Raw genomic sequence first — 22,075 nt, 5'->3', positions numbered from 1 at the left:
ATTAGTGCTTCTACCTACCCTGATGTGATTGACAACTGGGTTATTAAAGGCACAGTGCTCTGATTTATTCTTGCTATTTACTTTGGACTTTATTCTGCTGTCCTTATTCACTATGGTACTATATTCCTATGACTGCTCAAGGGGTGTTGTATTATCTAATGCAAGTAAAATTTCAGAACTGAGCTTTTTCGGGTATGCAAATGTACAGGCAAAGGGCTAGCCTGTACCTTTGGGTACTGGCCTGAGCAAGGGGCAGTTGGTAAGCTGTACCAACCCAGATGTAGCACTAGGAGGCATTGACTCAGAGAAACCACCTTGCTCCAGGGAGACAGTAATTTGCTGCTAGCCTATCCCCTGAACCTGTTCAGCTGTGCTGACCTACACGCTGCAGGATGGATCCTTGGGTCTGACCATTCCCAACCATTCCACCTGCCTACCTGATACTCCAGTACACTTGGGACCCAAGCTCTGGGTAGCCAGTGTTGGGGAATAATAGGGTGTTTTTCTCCTTTACTCCCCTGCATGGATGCATAGATAAAATCTATGGGCTAGAATCTAGCCCAGAATTTGTGTCTGCAAAAACTGAGGCTCGATCTCAGCCATTTCAAGATGTCCTCTGCAGCGTGGTGGAAAGGAAACAGCCTCATGCTGGAGCTCCACTCCTAGGTTCAGCCATACCAGAAGTTTTTTCTGGCCAGGAGTTGAACATTTGACTAAGTATTTTGCCTTTTTTCTGCAGTGGGGGTTACACTTGCCTGTGCTGTGTGGGTTTGGGGAGTAATGTTGTGTCACTCTCCCCACCAGGCAGAAGGTTGCAGTCACTGCTGGCATCAGCCTCCTCCATCTTGTCACTCTCACTATCTCTGTCAAGGGAGATTTGTGGGGAGGAACGGCTTTTGTCATGCCATGGCAGCCTGCACTAGGCAATGAGTCTCTTGTATAATCTTCACACTTCAATGGTCAGTAAATCTTACTGGCTGAAATGGCAAAGGATAACAAAGACATTCATAGAGAGTTAGATACTGGCTGGCTTTTATGAGGAAGAACCTCAACTCCTCAAATGGCCTATGAAAGGGCCTCACAAACTTCCAGCTGCTCCACTTAGGGGAGTGAAGGGCTGCAATGGAGATGCTCCCCCAGGAGCCTATGGGCAGGGAGTAGTCACAACCATGGTTCTGCCCCCATCCCCCTTCCTTTACACACATGCCAGCCAGCTCTGCTGACTGGCAGCACAAGAGGGGAATATGAATACCCCTTCAAGGGATACAGCATCTTATGCTAAGCTCTTTGAGACACTCTGCCTCTCAAGAGCAGAATGCCTCCTGTGATCCCCTTGGGTAGTGCAGCTCCACACCGCACCAACGCAGGGCTCAGTCTAGCCCAAAGAGGAAAAAAGTACAATATAAATTAAAATCTGTCTTGAAAATGTCCTCAGATCTCTTTGGGCCACTTCCAGAAACACAAGAAAACAGCATCCGAGTATTCCAAGAAAATAATCAAAGAGAAAGGAAAAAAAATACAAGCTGACTATTAGATGCTTCCAAACTGATATAAAATAAGCCACCACCACATATTAGAAATGACTGCTCACAGTCAAAGAGAGCTCATCTGCCATAAGATTGTTCTCAGATCCATCAAAACATTCGTCATTCAACCGCTCTCTCATTATTCACTTGTGTCATAAGAAAAGCTTTCACATCATCATAATTGAAAAAACAAACAGCTTCCCATCTGCAAACAGTCTGAGCTTAGTGGGGAAATGGATGGAAGCAGTTGTACCAACAAATGTGAACTCTGATTTAAGCTTCAGTCATTTTCCCTGTGGATTTGTGGAGCTCTAACATCATCTGGGAACACACAGGTTTGTTTGTTTTTTTAAGGCTATGACAAGTAGTCTCTCCTTCTCCATACTTTATACACAACCCTTTCCTTCTCTTTTGTAGAAAAGTGATTTTCACTGCATGCCAGAGAGCAGCAGATTTTTGAATAGAATGCAGAGAAAAGAATTTAAAAGTCATTTGAAAAATGCTTTAGCAATCTTCAAAAATGCTCCTAATTTTTTTCCAACAATAAAGCTTATTGCAAAAATCTAATTGCTCTGATTAGCTCAATAACCTGATAGTACAAAATTTAATAATCTTTTCCAAGACTTCTAGATTTCTCTGCAGTATCTCTTTTAACAACTCCCTTCAAGGGTCTTAGAGGAAAAATATTGAATTATAAATATAACCTGATAGCTCTAACTTCTTAACATATTCTTAGCTGTTTTAACCACCACATAACCTAATTTACTATCAAATAAATCAAAACATAATTCTGAGATCTGATTAGCTGGCAAACTATATTAAGTGATGCATTATAGGATGAGGGGATAGAACGCCTCGTTATTTGGTTTCTATTGCTAATGGAGTAATTTACCTGACTAGGCCAACTTTGGGCAATTTATTGAGTACTATGGACTAAATTAAAAGGTACACCTAAACTGATGAGTGATATGAAAGCTGAGACTCAATCACATGAATCCAGCAGCTTTAAGAAAAACATCAAATATTGCAAGATTAGTGATAAAATCACAAGAGTTGGGAACACTGCTGGTGCAATTTACATGCCATGTGGGCTGGAAGATGAGGTACAGGAGGAAAAGCAACTAAAGAGAGGATGTAATAAATATCTAGGTTTGCTGTATAAACACGTACATATGTGGCATGATTTTCAGAGCACCCATAAGTCCCATTGACTTCAGTTAAAATTGTGGGTATTCAACACCTCTGATAATCGGGCTAATGACGAACTAAGAGTATATGGGAATACATAACTGTTTTTTTAAGACAGAAATGCACCCACCTATTCTATCCTAAAAGAAAAATAGAGGCATAATCGTGGCCTACTTGGGACTGGAGTGGAGCAAGACGGGAAGGTCACGGTTTGCCTTTTGGCTTTCAAATAGAGAAAACCCCAGTGATGCAGCCTAATAATTTATACTGATTGAGTACAAAAAATAAATCAGAGCAGAACCTCATTTAACCAACAGAAAGCCCTGTCTTCCAGGGGGAAAGGGACATAACATGCTATGATTTTTCACTGCCTGCTCCTCGTCCCTTCAGCAGCTATTCCTCTCTTAATAGTTGATGTTTGAGCTCTCTGCCCCTTTTAGGTTACTCAACCAGCTCAGCAGCAAACAAATGCAATGTTATACTCCTCAGTAACCTCCCCTCTCTCTCCCAGCAAGAACATGCAGCTGAGAAAACAACTCCAAACACAGCTCTAAATTTCATGACAGGATTTCTCACAAAGATTTCTAGCACTTCATGTCTTCAGCTGGGTGAGAAAGAATCCAGAAAAACATTTCTGATGGCATTTCAGCACCACCACTTCCAGATGAGACTGGAAAGGGAACAAGTGAAGGAGAAAGGGTTATCCATAGAATGTGGAATCTCCTAAAAGGTCCCTCTGTGAGAGCAGAATGAAGGTGCTGATCAGTTCTTTTACCTGTTATCTCAAGCCAACAAATAAAAAACCTCAGGCACTGCCCAAGGAAGTCACTGCTTACAAAATCCTTTTAGCTTGCTGTTCCTGTCACAGAGAAAGGTGTGCCTGTGAATTTCACCTGACTGAAAATATAACACAGCTCTGACAATAGAAATAACAAACCGACCTTTGGCAATGCTCAGAGTACTCCAGGACTGCAAAACTGCAGGAAAGCAAAACACACTGTCAAGAAAAAAAAAAGGCAGCCTGTCAAGAACCTCATGCCTTTCATCACAAAACTACGGGATACTGTAGTCTAGGTCTCTCCCTATTGATTAGGGGCCCACATAAGGGAGAACACATTACTTAAGTTCAGATCGACAGTTACAAGAAAGGGCAGGTGGAGCAGACACTCTGCATCTCCTACATGCCATGGGAGGGTCTCAACCGCACCCCTGTATCAGCATGGAGCGGGCCAGAGGAGGGGAATGCAAAATCCTCATTTACATAGTCTCAGTGCCCCAAAACTGGCATTCAGGGGGTTCCAACTCCAAAGCCAGGATTGGAGGGTGAATAGCATCCCTCCACCTCAGCTAAGTCCCCTATACAAATTGGGAGCATACAAAAGGACGGATTTCAATCTAACCGAAAATCAAAAGACTAGGAGGCTAATTTGCATTCTATCAATATTTTTCAAAAATCAGCGTTCTCAAAACCAGCCCAGTTTGCCCTAGGAATGCCTAGTGCATTGTGGCAATTTATATGATCTTTTATTCCTATATATATATATATAATGGACTTTTACCATTTGAGCAGGATGGTTGCTCTTCTCAGAAGACCCATATTGTCTTGCATAGCTCAGTGGTCACCTGTGGCAATGATCAGGGGTTATTTATATATAGATTAGGGACTAAAATTGTTTGACCAAATTCTAATCTCACAGTTATAACCCTACAACCCTAATGCATGAATGCTGTGTTGGCAGTTTGCAAAGACTTTCCTTAAGGCCTATATGTAACCATCCGGGGTGCACTTAATGTGACCACACAAGAGAAGAAGGGTAAATCAACTGTAATGAAGGCAGAATTGGCCTGGTAGATTTATTGGTGAATGAATAGAACATATATGCGAATTGAGAGCTACTTATTAAGAAATGAGGATCAAAGATTCCAGCTAAAGGAAACATCTTCCAAAATAATCTGTATGGCTGCCATGGAAACTGCATTTTTTCAGTAACCAAGGGCCAGGTGCTCTTCTCTTCCGCAAGATGTGAAGGTCAGCAAAAGAGGGGAAAAGGGAGGAAAGCCCCCAAAGCCAACTGAAAAGGAAGTGCTGCAGTTCCACACCATGTTTTCTGCATCACCTGAAATCTCCAGAAGCTTCTTCTGCAAACACCTGATCATTAGAGACTGGCAATTTGGGAGGCATGTGTCTGACCTAGGGTTTGGAACTGTTTAGTATCTGCTCTGTACAGCCTGATCCCATGCCAGTCTAGAGGATTTCCCTGTGAAAGTGTCTACTGGCGTTAATATCGCTTCAAGCAACACCAGCTCCACGCTGAATTCCAAACCTCCCTCAGAGGGTGCAGGCACAGCAGGGGGAGCCAGCAGAAGCCTGGTTGAGAAATATACAGTAAATAACCTACATGTCAGTCTGTTATAAGTAAAATAGACTATTATAAAACCAAATTGTTTGGCATTCCGGCATTGTGCCACTAGGGGACATAAATGGAACATTTGAAAATGATCAGGGAACATTCAAACCAGCTACGGTAATGGGAATAAAACCTGCCACAATTGCTACATGGGAAAGGACGTGAAGTCTTACAATGCATGTGATAGAAAAGTTCCCTAAATTCTGTGCTAGGTAAAGGAAATAGCTAGACATTGGGCCCAATTTACTGCTAATGGTTTAGCAACCTACAAGAATGAATTACATCCCCCTGCACCAGCAAGGTCCCCCCGTACCCTTCACAGAGAGGGAGGGTAGGAATTCCCCCATGCCCTCTCTTAGTGTTTCCCCTGGAAGAAGCAGATCCATTCCCACCTGGAACTCTGCAGGCAGGAGATGCTGAAGGGAAGCATTGAATCGTTGTGCACACCAGCTCCCCTAGCTAGCCCCACCCACTGTCTGAGCAGCTCAACCTCCCTCTGCCCCAAGGGTTCCCCCACTATCCAGTGCAACAAAGGTTTCAGATTTTGCCCTGCCAGAGCTTGCCCTGCATAGGCAGTGGATTGTTTGCTTCAGGGGGGGGCCTTCCAAAAGGGTCTTAATCTAGTGAAGGGTGACATAGACCCGTGAGTAGATCTAGCCCAATACCCACAACTTCATCCCCTATAATACGTTTATCATATCTAGAGCCCTCCCACCCCGCCTACTGCTCTCTTGAGCAGTAGGCTGCAGGCCTGCCCTCGTGCTGCACAGGAAGGCGTCTGAGAGGACAGAGACGCTCTATCTATGCCCTCCTATCCCATTTCCCCAGAGGACAGGATTTTGCTCAGTGATTCTGACTCGTTCATGATTCCTTTGACGTGCAAGTCCATTGCCTAAACTCTAGCGGACAAAAAATTGTCTCCACATCCAAAACATATTGACTTGTTAGAGAAAAACAGAACTATTCTGTGCAGCCTTATAATGGCCTTCTAGTGACAGAGCAGTTGGGCTTTGCTCTCTAGGTTTGCAATGTCTTCTTTTTGAGGTTATTACATTTTTTAGCTGAGTGTTCTATTTAGGCTCTTACTAAATGCCTGGCACCTTTTCTTGCTTTCAGCAACTGAAGGAATTAGATCAGCTTTTCTAATGCCATATCTGTTTGCTTGTTTGTTTGTTGATCACTTCCTTTTCCTGTTATGTGTATTCCATGAGGTCATTCCAGATATAGCTAAATGGGTCATTATGCCATATGTTTATTTACTATGTGTGTGTTAGACCTTTTGTGTGCTATTTTTTACTTGTTATCCATCATATGTATTTATCTTCCTGTAACATATGGAGCAGTGGGATGGGATATATATATATGGAGTCAACAGATGGTGAGATTCTGTGTGATTAATGTGCTCTCATAATTTTATTGTCTCTCTTTTTAAATGTTCTATTTGTAAAGTGCCATTACTCTTCTCAGACCAATTCTCTGTACGCTGTTAAACAAAATTAAAAAGACCAGTGTCTGGTTTTGCTGTTTCTCTTGCCAGGTGTGATTATCTAGGCTGACCACCTGCATAACACAGGCCACAGAATTTCACTCAATGATTTCTACAATGGAAGGAACTGTTCTTCCTAACTCCATAAGTGAACACTTTAGTATTTTGCTGTCCGATTTCGGGTTGGAGTCACTGTGAAACCATTACAAATATTTTAGAAAATGAAACAATAACTCTTAGTATTACATTATAACAATTGCAGAAGAAAGGGTGTTAGTAGTTATGGAACTAGCTTGACACCAGTGTGGGAGTTGCCAATAAAGACAAGCAGTTATACATGTTTTCACATGTCCTCAGCCCAGCATTTAGCCAATCAAAACTCAATGGAGAATGGTTTCAGAGTGGTAGCCATGTTAGTCTGTATCAGCAAAAACAATGAGGAGTCCTTGTGGCACTTCAGAGACTAACAAATTTATTTCATGGGAGAATGGAGACGGATATTATATACAGAGAGCCGCAGATGATGGAAACTCCCATTAGGCTCAGTTGAATGACAAACAACAAAAGACCAGAAGGACATGGCTTGCTGTCAGGGCTAGGTCTCCAAACCTGTAACATTCTGGCTAGAGGTGAGTGTTATGCCAGCATTTATCTATTAGGGAAGGCCCCATAAAAATAATGTAGTATCCGCTATGGAGTATTTTATGGACTTAGAGCAGTGATACTCAGACTGAGGCTTGCAAACCACCAGTGGCTCTTTAATGTGTCTCCTGCGGCTCTTTGCAGCACATGATATTAAAACACTGTGATTTAATTATTAACCAATCTACGTTATTAACCAGTCGGGAGGCTTTTACTGTTTTATTAACCAATTGCAGTTGATAAAATAATAATACTTGGTCAGTCATTTTTCTGTGAGAATAATTATATACATATAGTAAATGAAATAATGACGTCACACTACTGTGGCTCTTTTGGGTAATGCTGATCACTAATTTGGCTCCTGAACCACGGAGATCTGCGCATCACTGACTTAGAGGATGCTCTGTGATGAGGGCCTAATGACTAGTGAGTATATGGAAGTTATAGTTAGCTATCAGCTAGTTGCTCGTATTGGGATTCTGTCTCAGTTCATGAGAAAAAGAAAAGAAGTGGTGCTCATTGATACGAGGGTTTGTAACTCCCTTGTTTGATTCAGCTGGCTTGTGGCAGAAGGGCAGTGCCCTATAGAATGAGAGGATTGTGTTCTGTGCTGATAACCCAAAAATATTAACATTTGCTCTGAAGGCAAGATTCCTTCAAATCAGACAAACTAAGGAGAAGGGGTCATTAATTTACACAGTGCTAGTAAAAGGATTCCCAGATCAGAGTTTTCTGGTTTCTAGAAAATCAGAAGTATCTGGCTGTGGTTTCAATGGGACCTAAATACCTTAATCTGGTCCCATGTGCAATATTTCTCTTTGATAGTGACTTGTAGCCATTCATTAGACCTACATTCAGTATTTAAATGCAATGCCCTGAGTTTCAGTCTGTAATGTATTCTGAAAAGCTAGAACTCTGGCCTGTGCTCCAGCAAAGAGTAAAATTGAAGTGAAGGAAAAGAAGTGGAATAGCAATTGTACATAATTTACTCTGATATCCTCATTGTTTTCATGGCTGATGATTGTGTATTGACCACATTGTTCTATTTAAGCAAGCAATTTTGTCACATACAAACTGCACACTCCATAATTCTAGAACTGCAACATAAACATCATTTCCCAAGAAGAATAGCTTCGGCTGTTAAGTTATATAATGGCAAGTATTAAGAATGCAAATTTTACAAAATGTAAGAAATATAAGCTTAAAGATAAAATGCTTCTCCTGTATATTGCCTATCAGTCTGCCTACTGTGCCAGTGCAAAGGGAATGCCAATGAAACAGATACAGTTTTAGACATGATTCATTTAAAGGTAGAGGTAAGATCAAAGAAAACAGATGTTTTCTTCCCTCTAGACACAAATCTTGACTCTGCACTATCTGCACTATCTGAGAAAGGGGGACGTACACTACTTTTTATATGTTAATGAGGGATCCTTCCTATGCTTCGATTGGACACCAACCGGTTCTTTCTCTCTGGCTCGCTCACTAACCCGCTACGTTTTTCCTGTTCTTTGGCCTTTACTATTCTTTGCTATCCCACAGACTTGTAACCACAATTAAATTCATATTTCTATACAAATCGTTTGATGATTTCTCCAACAATATCTGGTCCTTTGGCTTTTTTTCCACCCAGCATTTTCCAAATTCTGTTTCCTGTCCACAAAAGTTATTTCTCTAATCTTCTCCTTCCCTTGTGCAATGGTTTGCAAGGAACCAACATTCCCTCATGAACCACTCATTTGTCGCCTCTTGACAGTGGACAAGGAAGCATTCCTAAAGGAGTATGTTCTGCCATCATATTCACACGGTGGATCTCAACTCTGATCAATCCACAGTACAGATATAAGAGGCTGAGTCCCGGCACCTTCAGGCTTGGCAGTTCATAGCCCTGGCATCTCTGGGCTTGCTGCAGCAGTTATGAATATAAAATAATTGCTTGTGCTGGCACCTAATTGCTCGAGCCCCAGCACCTCTTTCATTGCAAATTAAGCACTGGGAGAAGGTTACCTGTACGTAGGACCAGCAGAGACAAATTATGATTTATGCAGGCTGGGTAGAATTCTATTCTCTCTTACATAGGTGCAACTTGCATGGAAGAGGTAGGGAGGAGCTTCTCTAAAGAACACATGGCCTACAGAAAGGAATACAGTACTCAGAACCATGGAGTGCAGAGTGCTGTTCCTAGGTCTGTCGCTGCCTAGCCTTTATTTCACCAGCCCCTCTCCTGTTTCCATTTCAGAGTCAAAATGGGCCATGTTCTAATACCCTGCCAACATTGAGCAGTGCCTTACTTTGCCAGTGGTCCCACTGATTTTAATGGGAGTACGTTTGGAATAAGGTACTGTTCATCATGAGTAAGCATGCCAGACTCAGGCCCATGCTAGGAGATTAACTGAGGTACACCACAAAGTTGATAAGCAATGGCAATGTAAAGATGCTTAAAGCTAAAATTACAGCTGGCATAGTAAAAGATGCTTTCAATGCTAGATGAACAGATAAAGATTCTCTCAATAAAACCTCCTGCTTTAGCTGGGGAAGAAAGGACTTGAGTTACATATTACGACATTTTTCTTTTGCATTCCATAGAACTTAGAATACAGTGCCTAGCACATTTCAGGCACTACTGCAGTACACATATATAAAGATAATAAAATAGAGCGGTTCCTGGTTTTATATATTTTTCTGCAATGCTTATTATCTACAAAGATAGATAGATCTGTGTCCAATTCAAGATGGTTACAACATGCACACAAAAGAGCTGAGAAACACTTGTGTTTCTAAATAGCTTACCTCTTCAAAAAGAACAATGTTTATTGAGATAAACAAAGGAAGGGTGGTTGTTTTTAGATCACTATGGCTAGGGTGACCAGATAGCAAGTGTGAAAAATCGGGACAGAGGGTGGGGGGGTAATAGGAGCCTATATAAGAAAAAGACCCAAAAATCGGGACTGTCCCTATAAAATTGGGACATCTGGTCACGCTAACTATGACTAATGTCAGGAAACAGCTGGTAAGTAATATTAGGTAATCACATACACAGGCTGCAAACTGGGAACATTATGCCTAACATACCTGCTATACTTTTATTCCCCCTCCCCATTCGTTTATTCAAAGCTGCCGCTGGGATACTGGCTTCTGTACATCAGAAACCGTTAAGAAAAGCAGCATGAATCATCATCTTTTGCTTGTGTTATTTTAACTTAGTCACTCAAGTGCAGTTCTCCTAGGACAGTAACAATACAAGGAAAATGTGTTGTGGGTTGGTTTTTTCCCCTGAGATTTGGGATGTATATGGACTCTTTAGAATTCCTTTCATTTCAGCTCATACCAAATGAAAAGCAGTCAGTTCAGTGATAATATTTCTTCTAAGTTTAATCTATCCATTTCTTGAACATTTCCGATTCGTCTGTCTTTTAATAGTTTATGCAGAATATAAGTAGGAATTCAATTTTTATTTTTTGATGACTAATGTTTTAGATCACTATCACTACTAATCAAGTAGTTGTGGCCGAGTGGTTAAGGTGATGGACTAGAAATCCATTGGGGTCTCCCCACGCAGGTTCGAATCCTGCTAACTACGGAAGCACTGATGTGTTGCCCTTGCTGCTGTCTTAGTGCCCGGGACAGATCTGGTCTCACGGTTGGTGAGCCTGGCTAGCTCAGTTGATAAAGCATCAGACTTTTAATCTGAGCGTCCAGGGTTCAGGTCCCTGGTCAGGTGTTGAACTATTCCCCAAGATCATAAAAGTCTATCCCTTTGGGGGAGGGATAGCTCAGTGGTTTGAGCATTGACCTGCTAAACCTAGGGTTGTGAGTTCAATCCTTGAGAGGGCCACTTAGGGATCTGGGACAAAAATTGGGGATTGGGCCTGCTTTGAGCCGAGGGTTGGACTAGATGACCTCCTGATGTCCCTTCCAACCCTGATATTCTATGATAATATTGATGTTTATTTTTAAGCATGTTTTTTTTTCTATTTAAATTTTCCTAGTTGCAGAAAACATGGGGGGGGGGGAATCATCAGAAAATGGGGAGTCAGACCACAAGTATTTACTGACAGTAGACACAGATTCAAACAGTTAAAGCTTTATAGCCACTATAACATAAATTGTGAACATCACATGTCAAAACACAAAGTAAATATCCTTAAATCACACTCTTAGAAGTTCCCAACAGCATTTTTCTTATTTTGCAGATCTGTACATTTTTATCATCCATCGGAATATTTTTTTGTCCATTTGCGTGTGTACGGTGAGATCGGCATTTATTGACGTTTAACGATAAAAATCAAATCTTCCCAAATGTAAGTACAAGTTATTTCACCGGACCCTGTGACTTTTGTAGGCTACAGGTGGCATCTCAAGCTACTGAAATCTTGACTACAGTATTCGTGATCATACTGAAAATACAGGCTTTTTCAGAACTAAAGGAGGAGGCAACTTTCATTGTCGTTGTTTATTTGTTGAAGGAAATTGGGATTTTGAAAAGCCCTTACGTGACTTAGGAGCACAAGTCTGATTGAAAGTCAATGTGAGCTGTGCTTGTTAAGTCACTTAAGTCCTTTTGAAAATCCCACCAATATCTCAAACCTAATTTAGGGTTTCCAGCAGTGCTTTCCTGTGGGCTTGGTGTAAACTGGCGAGAAGGCTTGTGCGTCTCAGGATAATGCTTCCTTGGTCCTAAGAACAGATATGCTGGGAATGGCAGAGTGTAAAGAAGTTCACTCAGCACAGGAGCGCCTGCTCATGGTCAAGTCTGGGAATTAGCATTTGCCTCAGCGGCCACCCCTTTCCGTCAGTTGCTCCATCACTGTGGTTGTCTCTCTTCCTGCAACTTGGCCACCCATCCAGGTCACAATTTAATCCACCACTTCTGGGGTAAGAGAGAGTCCAACCCGGCCATAGTCCAGTGACCTTACAGCACGTCTTCCATCTGTCTTTAGGCTCCCTGTCTGGGCTCCTTACACCCCACTTTCCTCAGTAACTGGTAGGGAAACCCAGGCCCATCCTGTACTCTGGGCTCCAGTCCAGGGACCGGGTAGGTGGCAGCAAAGGGCTACTCCCTCAGACTCCTTGCTGCCTCCCTAGACCACTTCCTATATCTCGTAGTCCCCCAGCAGTGACTGCAGACTCTCTCCCTGCAGCCCTTTTCTACTGCAAACTCCCTGGCTTTACATCACCACCCAGCCCCTCCCCAGCTGGCCTTCATTATCAATTATGCCTGGCTTGCTCTCGCTCTCTCTCACAAGTGCTGCCAGACATATTAATTGACCTCTCAGGCCCACATGAATCCCTTTGGGGCCTGAGTCACCCCATCAAATAGAGAGAGAGTCTGACTCCCTCCATCCTGACCACAGACAGTGCTCTTGCTGCTTCAGCATTCACTCTCTTGAGAATAAATTCTGCCAAATTTACTTCACATTATGCCAAATTATTTCCACTGGCTCTGAGATTAAACACTGTCACTTTGCCATCATCCATCATTTGTTAGCTGACATAAGGTTATCATTTCTCTTTCCACAGAAAAGTTAAGACTGCTCTCAAATATAAGTCCCAGTCACAGCCCTGGACAAGCTTACCAGGCTGCTGTGTTTGTCCCCACATGATGGAGCTGTGTGATTTTAAGCTCCCCTGGTTCTGGGTAGGCTCCAGTCACTGGGCACAGAGTATCTGGTACCCCTTCTCTGAAGTGGGAAATCACATTCCAGCTATCCTAGCCCCAAGACCAGGGTTGAACTCCACAAGACAGCCCAGGCGCTTAAGCTCACCCTTTCCAGAGCTCCACTCTCATGGGTACTCTGCTTTCTACTTTAACCCTTCAGGGACAGTTGATAGCAAGACCTTGCAGACAGATTTCTAAACCAAACACTCTTCACTTTTAAACAGTATAATGGATACACAAATCCATGCAAAATAAGAAACCCTATATGCAATTCCTTACCTCAGTTTCCTCAGCACTCAAATGTTCTTTGGGATTTGGTTAGTGTTCTTTCAGAGTCCCGATTCTACAGTCCCCTCTCTTGGACCTAACTCCTCCACCTTGGAGTCTCCTCTCACTCCTGCCCCAAGCTCCCTTTTTGTTTCCTCTAGTTCAGAAAGCATGCCCCCTCTTTCCTTTGCCATCTCTATATTTTTAAAAGCCAGCACTAACACTGTGGTTCTTTGTACCTTCTCCTGGTGTTTTGTTTGTTTTTTCCATTCTCTTCTCCTCTGCAGACAAGCTGGAGAGAGCTGGTTTTACCTAAGTTGCAACAACGGCATTGTTCTGATAGGACAAGGCTTATTCAGCTGTTGATTGTCGTTGACAACCATCCCATTCAGAGAGAGACCCCCAGGCGCCAGTCCCCCTTGCCTTGCCACAAGTAGTATGATGCAAAAATACAGTAAAGACAACTGTAAGGCATAAGCATACTGAGAGTTCATAACATCAAAAAGAATTCATAAGCTGTACATAGAGGGGTCCCCCAAACCATCACTGCCCCCAAGATAAAAATCTGCACAAACCCTATGCAGGCACCTACTCAGGGGGAAAGGGATTTTCAAAGAGAGGGCTGGGCCTGGCCAGACTCAGGATGCAGAATGGATATAGGCAAATAACACAGCCATTGGCACAGGCACCTTCATCCTATTTTCAAAACTGTAAGACGGCCACACAAGCTAATTTAGGTAGTTGTCATACAGGGTGGCGTTTGCCAGGAGGCACAGGAGGAGATTGTCTCCATTTGAACATCTATTACACATCAAAAGAAGTAGAAGCAGCTGGTGAGAGCACAGGAGGACAATGAACAAGCATTAAGACTGAGTTTGTGCCATCAGACCATGTAGAAGTTCTGTGCTGTGGCAGAGTTCCCATCTGTCAGCACAACCCACATCTCCCAGAGGGTACCTGCACTGCATAAGGTGGCCTGCAAACCATCAGAAAACCTGTTTGTTCCTGGCTGTCTGGAGTACCAAGAGGATTTCGCTGCTGTGATGGCCCAGTACCAGGGGCCTGGTGCAACTCCTTCATCCGAGAGCACTCACGACTCCCAAGACTGAGATGAGAGCAAAATCCAGGCCAGCCTGCTGCTGGGTGAATGATGTCAAAGCACCATTTGCACCTAAACTCATATGCATTTGTACAGTCCCTCAGCATCTTGCCAGAGTAAATCCTCTCATTTACAGGACACAGAGGCTTCTCCTGCCCCCTGGACTCTTCCAGTCCATTCCCAGATCCCTGCAGAGAACTGCAACAGGGCCTAAAGAATCACCGGCTCTATCAGCGGGAGAGCCTTTGACATCCTTGAGACACAGATCAGGGGCCTCCACCAGGCTAATGGGACACCAGTACGTAGATCAGTGAGGCATCACTATTCCTAGGAGTCGATGATGTCACTCTCACAGAAGTCTGTGACATTCCCCCCTACCCCACCCCCATTTTTTCCAAATTCAGAACATTGACATTCCAAAAATTGTGAGCAATTCTATAGTTGTTTGGAAAAAATGTCAGAGCAGGGGATGGATGAGATGGGAATTTCACCTCAGTGACAGGGAGGTTGTCATGGAAATAGGGGCAGGGCAGAACATCTAGTTTCTGCAAGCGATTATCATTGATCGTATCTTACACTAAGCTTATGTAATCAAGATGGTAAAATACTCGCCAATTTACTTTTCTGTCTCGGTCATGACATCAGCAGGCAGCATCTCTTTCAAAAGTTCCAGAGTGATCTTCTCTGGACATGTACAGAGCATATAGTCCAAGAGTCAACAGCATGAGCATGGCTCAGGATTCAAATCAGGGGTTTTTGTCTGTATGTTTCCATTCAGTGTATGGCTCCCACTATCTGACTGGAAAGAGAAGCTGCGTAAGGCCTTGCCTTACCCTAATCCCCATTCTCTCCCACCTTCCCCAACTCCAGAAATCTCACTAAAAGGTGGGAGAACACCAGGGCTACCGATGGTGGGGGAACCAAAAGGGGCAGCAACATTAAAGCGCTGCCTTGGCAGTGCTTTAAAGTCAGCTGTACGGGTCAGTGCCGGTGGCCACTTTTTACCGATATGCTGTACCGGCCCATACTGCCTTACTTTCACCCCTGGAGAACACTATAGTTAATACGTTTACTGTGTCCAGAGATGGCCAGTGTGAAATCAGGAACGAGTGTCTTTTTCATAGGAAACCAAAAGAAGCTGGTGAAAAAGATACACTGCGGGCACAATGGCAAATTTCTTCTTTCCCTGTCCTTCATTCCCCCCCCCCCCCCCGCCCCACGCACGACTAAACTGTCTTTAATATTCCCAGATTTCTTCCATCTGTGGCCCAATGATGAGATTTATATTGTGTCCCCATTTCAATGTTCCTTGCATGTAGCTTGCAAAAGAGGTGACTCTCTGAGACTCATATACCATGACTGCTATGGGGGAAGGACGGGAGGCAAGAGTGGGCAGTGCAACTGAATGGCACACAAATCTCTTTTCGAAACTCCGGCAATATCAACAGACACAAAAACTGTCTACACATCCACAAAGAGCTGTATGTTCTCTTTTCTAGCATAATTTTCAGCCAGCCTGTGTGCATCTAGGTCTTGGAAAATACACACGGATGAGTCAGCATGTGGCTACAGGTTGAACTATGTGCAAGCAGGGATCTCTGAATAGAATCATAGAATATCAGGGTTGGAAGGGACCCCTGAAGGTCATCTAGTCCAACCCCCTGCCCGAAGCAGGACCAATTCCCAGTTAAATCATCCCAGCCAGGGCTTTGTCAAGCCTGACCTTAAAAACCTCTAAGGAAGGATATTCTACCACCTCCCTAGGTAACGCATTCCAGTGTTTCACCACCCTCTTAGTGAAAAAGTTTTTCCTAATATCCAATCTAAACCTCCCCCACTGCAACTTGAGACCATTACTCCTCGTTCTGTCATCTGCTACCATTGAGAACAGTCTAGAGCCATCCTCTTTGGAACCCCCTTTCAGGTAGTTGAAAGCAGCTATCAAATCCCCCCTCATTCTTCTCTTCTGCAGGCTAAACAATCCCAGCTCCCTCAGCCTCTCCTCATAAGTCATGTGTTCCAGACCGCTAATCATTTTTGTTGCCCTTCGCTGGACTCTCTCCAATTTATCCACATCCTTCTTGTCGTGTGGGGCCCAAAACTGGACACAGTACTCCAGATGAGGCCTCACCAATGTTGAATAGAGGGGAACGATCACGTCCCTCGATCTGCTCGCTATGCCCCTACTTATACATCCCAAAATGCCATTGGCCTTCTTGGCAACAAGGGCACACTGCTGACTCATATCCAGCTTCTCGTCCACTGTCACCCCTAGGTCCTTTTCCGCAGAACTGCTGCCTAGCCATTCGGTCCCGAGTCTGCAGCGGTGCATTGGATTCTTCCATCCTAAGTGCAGGACCCTGCACTTATCCTTATTGAACCTCATCAGATTTCTTTTGGCCCAATCCTCCAATTTGTCTAGGTCCTTCTGTATCCTATCCCTCCCCTCCAGCGTATCTACCACTCCTCCCAGTTTAGTATCATCCGCAAATTTGCTGAGAGTGCAATCCACACCATCCTCCAGATCATTTATGAAGATATTGAACAAAACCGGCCCCAGGACCGACCCTTGGGGCACTCCACTTGACACCGGCTGCCAACTAGACATGGAGCCATTGATCACTACCCCTTGAGCCCGACAATCTAGCCAGCTTTCTACCCACCTTATAGTGCATTCATCCAGCCCATACCTCCTTAACTTGCTGACAAGAATACTGTGGGAGACCGTGTCAAAAGCTTTGCTAAAGTCAAGAAACAATACATCCACTGCTTTCCCTTCATCCACAGAACCAGTAATCTCATCATAAAAGGTGATTAGATTAGTCAGGCATGACCTTCCCTTGGTGAATCCATGCTGGCTGTTCCTGATCACTTTCCTCTCATGCAAGTGCATCAGGATTGATTCTTTGAGGACCTGCTCCATGATTTTTCCAGGGACTGAGGTAAGGCTGACTGGCCTGTAGTTCCCAGGATCCTCCTTCTTCCCTTTTTTAAAGATTGGCACTACATTAGCCTTTTTCCAGTCATCCGGGACTTCCCCGGTTCGCCACGAGTTTTCAAAGATAATGGCCAATGGCTCTGCAATCACAGCCGCCAATTCCTTCAGCACTCTCGGATGCAACTCGTCCGGCCCCATGGACTTGTGCACGTCCAGCTTTTCTAAATAGTCCCTAACCACCTCTATCTCCACAGAGGGCTGGCCATCTCTTCCCCATTTTGTGATGCCCAGCGCAGCAATCTGGGAGCTGACCTTGTTAGTGAAGACAGAGGCAAAAAAAGCATTGAGTACATTAGCTTTTTCCACATCCTCTGTCACTAGGTTGCCTCCCTCATTCAGTAAGGGGCCCACACTTTCCTTGGCCTAACATTTGGCCCTAATTATTCAAAACTATGATTTGATTGGCTGAATACGCCACGTTGGTGATACCAGACCTATCTTCAAATCCTTTCCAAGTTACTGTATCACCCTCCTCACCACATTTTCACAATCATCTCATTTAATAATGGGCCTCAATATGTGACTTTCCAAGCACCAGTTCTACATTTGTTGCCAACGCACAGGGTATGGGGATGGCAAGGTTTCACTGGTCATATTTGCTTCAGTAGCAGAGACAAACTTTTATCCGCTTTAGCTTCAAGGACAACTGGCCAGATCGTTGCAGGTGGCTGGCTTCGGTAGAAATACCCTCACAAGATGAAGATACTGACCAATAGCACTGGTTCAGTTACAATGGTTTTCTCAGTGTGGGCATATTATTAGGATGAAAGACCAACAGAATCCGAAGCACATTTACCAAGGAATACTGTTACAGTCAGTTACCACATGGTTGCCAAAAGCCTCAGTGGTGCAATAAGTTCACCAATGATGAACACAGACTGAACATCCAGACAGATAGCCTTATGGAGCTAGCTATAGATTGATCTGGGTGATGCCCAATCTGCAACGAGGCTACATCCTTTGAGGGTCTGCCTTGATGATGATCAATATGTGACCAAACGGGGGGAAACGATATACTTTTTATTTTTCCTTTTTCAAGTATTTCCCACTATTTTTAACAGCTGTTGCTTTAGGAAGTGTGAGTAATTTTACAAAGCATGACCTAACATCTACCACAGATATAACATTAATACTACCAAATGGAACACATTATTTTGAGAAATTGTGTATAACAATGTAGCCATCAGGTTTTTCTGTTTGGCATGGTAATAGCAAGGACAACTTCATCATCCATGATGTGGTTTCTGGGCATTTTCTGTACTGAAAGATAATTCTTTCTTTATTCATACTAACAAACAAAAGCAACTCAATTATACTCATTAATACTCAAAAATATGTCAAATACCATGTGGGTTATGTGAGTGAGTGTGTTATGTCAGAATGTTGAATCAATGTCAGCCAAATACCTTTCTCACTGTTTCTAATGGTTTTTGAAGTACATTCCGCAGACTTCAACAGCAAGTGCATTCTAGAGCCTGTAGGGAATTTTATTTCAGAAGCCTTCCTCCTCCTCATGTTGTCACATTCAGGGCTGGCCATAGGCATTTTGTTGCCCTAGGCAAAGTTCAGTATATGCTCTCCCCCCTCGTCTGTCCATCTATTACAGCCCAGCTCATGTTTTACTATTGTTATTAGTTTATTGCATTTAACATTTTGGCATTACACTACCCATTAGGTAGTGTAGCTTAAATGTACATCTGCTTTGTTCTCTCTTCTTTCTCGTTTCCCTTCCTTCACTCCTTGTTTCCTTCCATTGACTGCATATCTTTTCCTCCCTGTTTTCATTTCCCCTTCAAACTATTCCCCCAGCTATGGAACTCCTTGCCAGAAGAGATAAATCTAAGCCTTCTCCCTGGAACATACACTTAAGTACACAAAAACTAAAACACTCAAACTCACAGAAGAACAGAGAAATAACACTCTTTTTGAATATTTTGGCATCTAAGGACCAGGAAAAAAATATTACGAATAGGAACCTTAGAAATACCTAGAATTGATTAGATTAGATAGAAAAATATATTTCTATAATGAGTCATTTTTCCATCTATCTTCCTTTCTCTGAATCCCATGCTTTTACCTCCCTTTCTTTTACTGTATTATATTCGTTCAGTCATCTCTTCTTTAATCTGATCTTCTCCATCAACCCTTCCCACCTTTCATTTCTCACAACTTTACACACTGCCATATAAAACTGCACAAATACAGCAAACACTTTTCTATATCTGGTTGACTTTTACAATGAATCCTCTTCAGCTGTCTATAACTCTCCATTTTAGTTCACTTTCCACAAACATTTGAGGGAACAAATTCTTCTTTCATGAATGTTTGTGCAACGCAAATTTCAAACTAACATACAAGTATCTATGAAAGTCAAATTTTACACTCACTCACATTGGGACAAATAGACGGACAGATTGATGGTCACCCTGCAAATTATTCGTATCCAGACTGAAAACAGAAACAACAACAACAACATGTGACTTATGTGACCAATCACAACAAAGTAACATTGGTCAACTATTGAGCATCACATACCCACAGTGATTGGTTCACAGTCAAGCTACATATTTTTTAAAACTGAAAAAATCTTATAAAAATTCCATGTGCATGTAATTATTTTAAACAGCCTGTTCAGCATCTATATGAAATGAGCGGAGGAAAATGTGTTCCGGCAGTACACAGATGACACTCGGCTCTACATCACTCATACATCAGTATTCGGCTTTAGTCAACTGCTGTTCATCCAGCTGCTGATCTTACACAAGCCTTTGGATAACTAGCAGCAAGTTCTGTTTCTGTCTGATGTGAAGCAGGGTATGTAAAGCTGTGTATCATGGTGTCATCTGCATATTACTGGCATTTCAAGCTGTTTCACAGTCTCTCCTTGTTGCTTCTGAGCCCTGGTCTACACTAGGAGTTGAGGTCGAATTTAGCAGTGTTAAATCAATTTAACCCCACATGATGAAGTCCTTTTTTTAACTTAAAGGACTCTTAAAATCGATTTCCTTACTCCACCCCCGACAAGGGGATTAGCGCTTAAATAGGCCTTGCCGGGTCGAATTTGGGGTACTGTGGACGCAATTAGACAGTATTGGCCTCCGGGAGCTATCCCAGAGTGCTCTATTCTGACCGCTCTGGACAGTACTCTCAACTCAGATGCACTGGCCAGGTAGACAGGAAAAGGCCCGCAAACTTTTGAATTTCAATTTCCTGTTTGCATGGTCACCTGCAGCTTGCCACGCTGGCCAGAGCTCATCAGCAGAGGTGACCATGATGGAGTCCCAGAATCACAAAAAAGCTCCAGCATGGACTGAACGGGAGGTACAGGATCTGATCGCTGTATGGGGAGAGGAATCCGTGCTATCAGAACTCCGTTCCAGTTTTTGAAATGCCAAAATATTTGTCAAAATCTCCCAGGGCATGAAGGACAGAGGCCGTAACAGGGACCCAAAGCAGTGCCACGTGAAACTTAAGGAGCTGAGGCAAGCCTACCAGAAAACCAGAGAGGCAAACAGCCGCTCCGGGTCAGAGCCCCAAACATGCCGCTTCTATGATGAGCTGCATGCCATTTTAGGGGGGTCAGTCACCACTACCCCAGCTGTGTTGTTTGACTCCTTCAATGGAGATGGAGGCAACAGAGCAGCAAGTTTTGGGGACGAGGAAGATGATGATGATGAAGCTGTAGATAGCTCACAGCAAGCAAGCGGAAAAACTGGTTTTCCTGACAGCCAGGAACTGTTTCTCACTCTGGACCTGGAGCCAGTACCCCCCGAACCCACCCAAGGCTGCCTCCCGGACCCGCCAGGCAGAGAAGGGACCTCTGGTGAGTGTACCTTTTAAAATACTATACATTGTTTAAAAGCAAGCATGTTTAATGATTAATTTGCCCTGGCATTTGCGGCTCTCCTGGATGTACTCCCAAAGTCTTTGCAAAAGGTTTCTGGGGAGGGCAGCCTTATTCCGTCCACCATGGTAGGACACTTTACCACACCAGGCCAGTAGCACATAACTCGGGAATCATTGTAGAACAAAGCATTGTAGTGTATGTTTCTTGGCATTCAAACATCCATTCTTTATCTCTCTGTGTTATCCTCAGGAGAGTGATATCATTCATGGTCACCTGGTTGAAATAGGGTGCTTTTCTTAAGGGGACATTCAGAAGTGCCCATTCCTGCTGGGCTGTTTGCCTGTGGCTGAACAGAAATGTTTCCCGCTGTTAGCCATGGGGAGGGGTGAGGGGCTAGCCACGTGGTGGGGGGAGGCAAAATGCGACCTTGGAACGAAAGCACATGTGCTGTGTATGTAATTTTAACAGCAAGGTTTACCGTGAAAGAGCGTACCCATTGTTCTATAAAATGTGTCTTTTTAAATACCGCTGTCCCTTTTTTTTTCTCCGCCAGCTGCATGTGTTTCAAGGATCACAGGATCTTCTCCTTCCCAGAGGCTAGTGCAGATTACAAGGCGAAAAAAACGCACTTGTGATGAAATGTTCTCTGAGCTCATGCTGTCCTCCCACACTGACAGAGCACAGACGAATGCATGGAGGCAGACAATGTCAGAGTGCAGAAAAGCACAAAATGACCGGGAGGAGAGGTGGCAGGCTGAAATGTGGCGGCAGCGTGATGAGAGGAGGCAGGATTCAATGCTGAGGCTGCTGGAGGATCAAACTAATGCGCTCCAGCATATGGCTGAGCTGCAGGAAAGGCAGCAGGAGCACAGACTGCCACTACAGCCCCTGTGTAACCAACCGCCCTCCTCCCCAAGTTCCATAGCCTCCTCACCCATGCCCAAGAACGCGGTGG

General features: G+C 43.6%; 2 non-coding genes across 2 annotated transcripts; both read left to right on the top strand.

The window, feature by feature from the left end:
- The first annotated feature begins 10,748 nt into the window (after nucleotides 1-10,748).
- TRNAS-AGA (transfer RNA serine (anticodon AGA)) lies at nucleotides 10,749-10,830 on the top strand. Its single transcript has one exon. It is a non-coding gene; the product is annotated as a tRNA-Ser (tRNA).
- A 68-nt stretch (nucleotides 10,831-10,898) lies between these two features.
- TRNAK-UUU (transfer RNA lysine (anticodon UUU)) lies at nucleotides 10,899-10,971 on the top strand. The gene has a single exon. It is a non-coding gene; the product is annotated as a tRNA-Lys (tRNA).
- The last annotated feature ends 11,104 nt before the right edge of the window (nucleotides 10,972-22,075 follow it).

The sequence above is a fragment of the Caretta caretta genome, chromosome 2 (assembly GCF_965140235.1).
Source record: "Caretta caretta isolate rCarCar2 chromosome 2, rCarCar1.hap1, whole genome shotgun sequence".
NCBI classification, from domain to species: Eukaryota; Metazoa; Chordata; order Testudines; family Cheloniidae; genus Caretta; species Caretta caretta.
The sequence above is the reverse complement of the archived record's forward strand: the minus strand, read 5'-3'. Positions and strand labels throughout refer to the sequence as shown.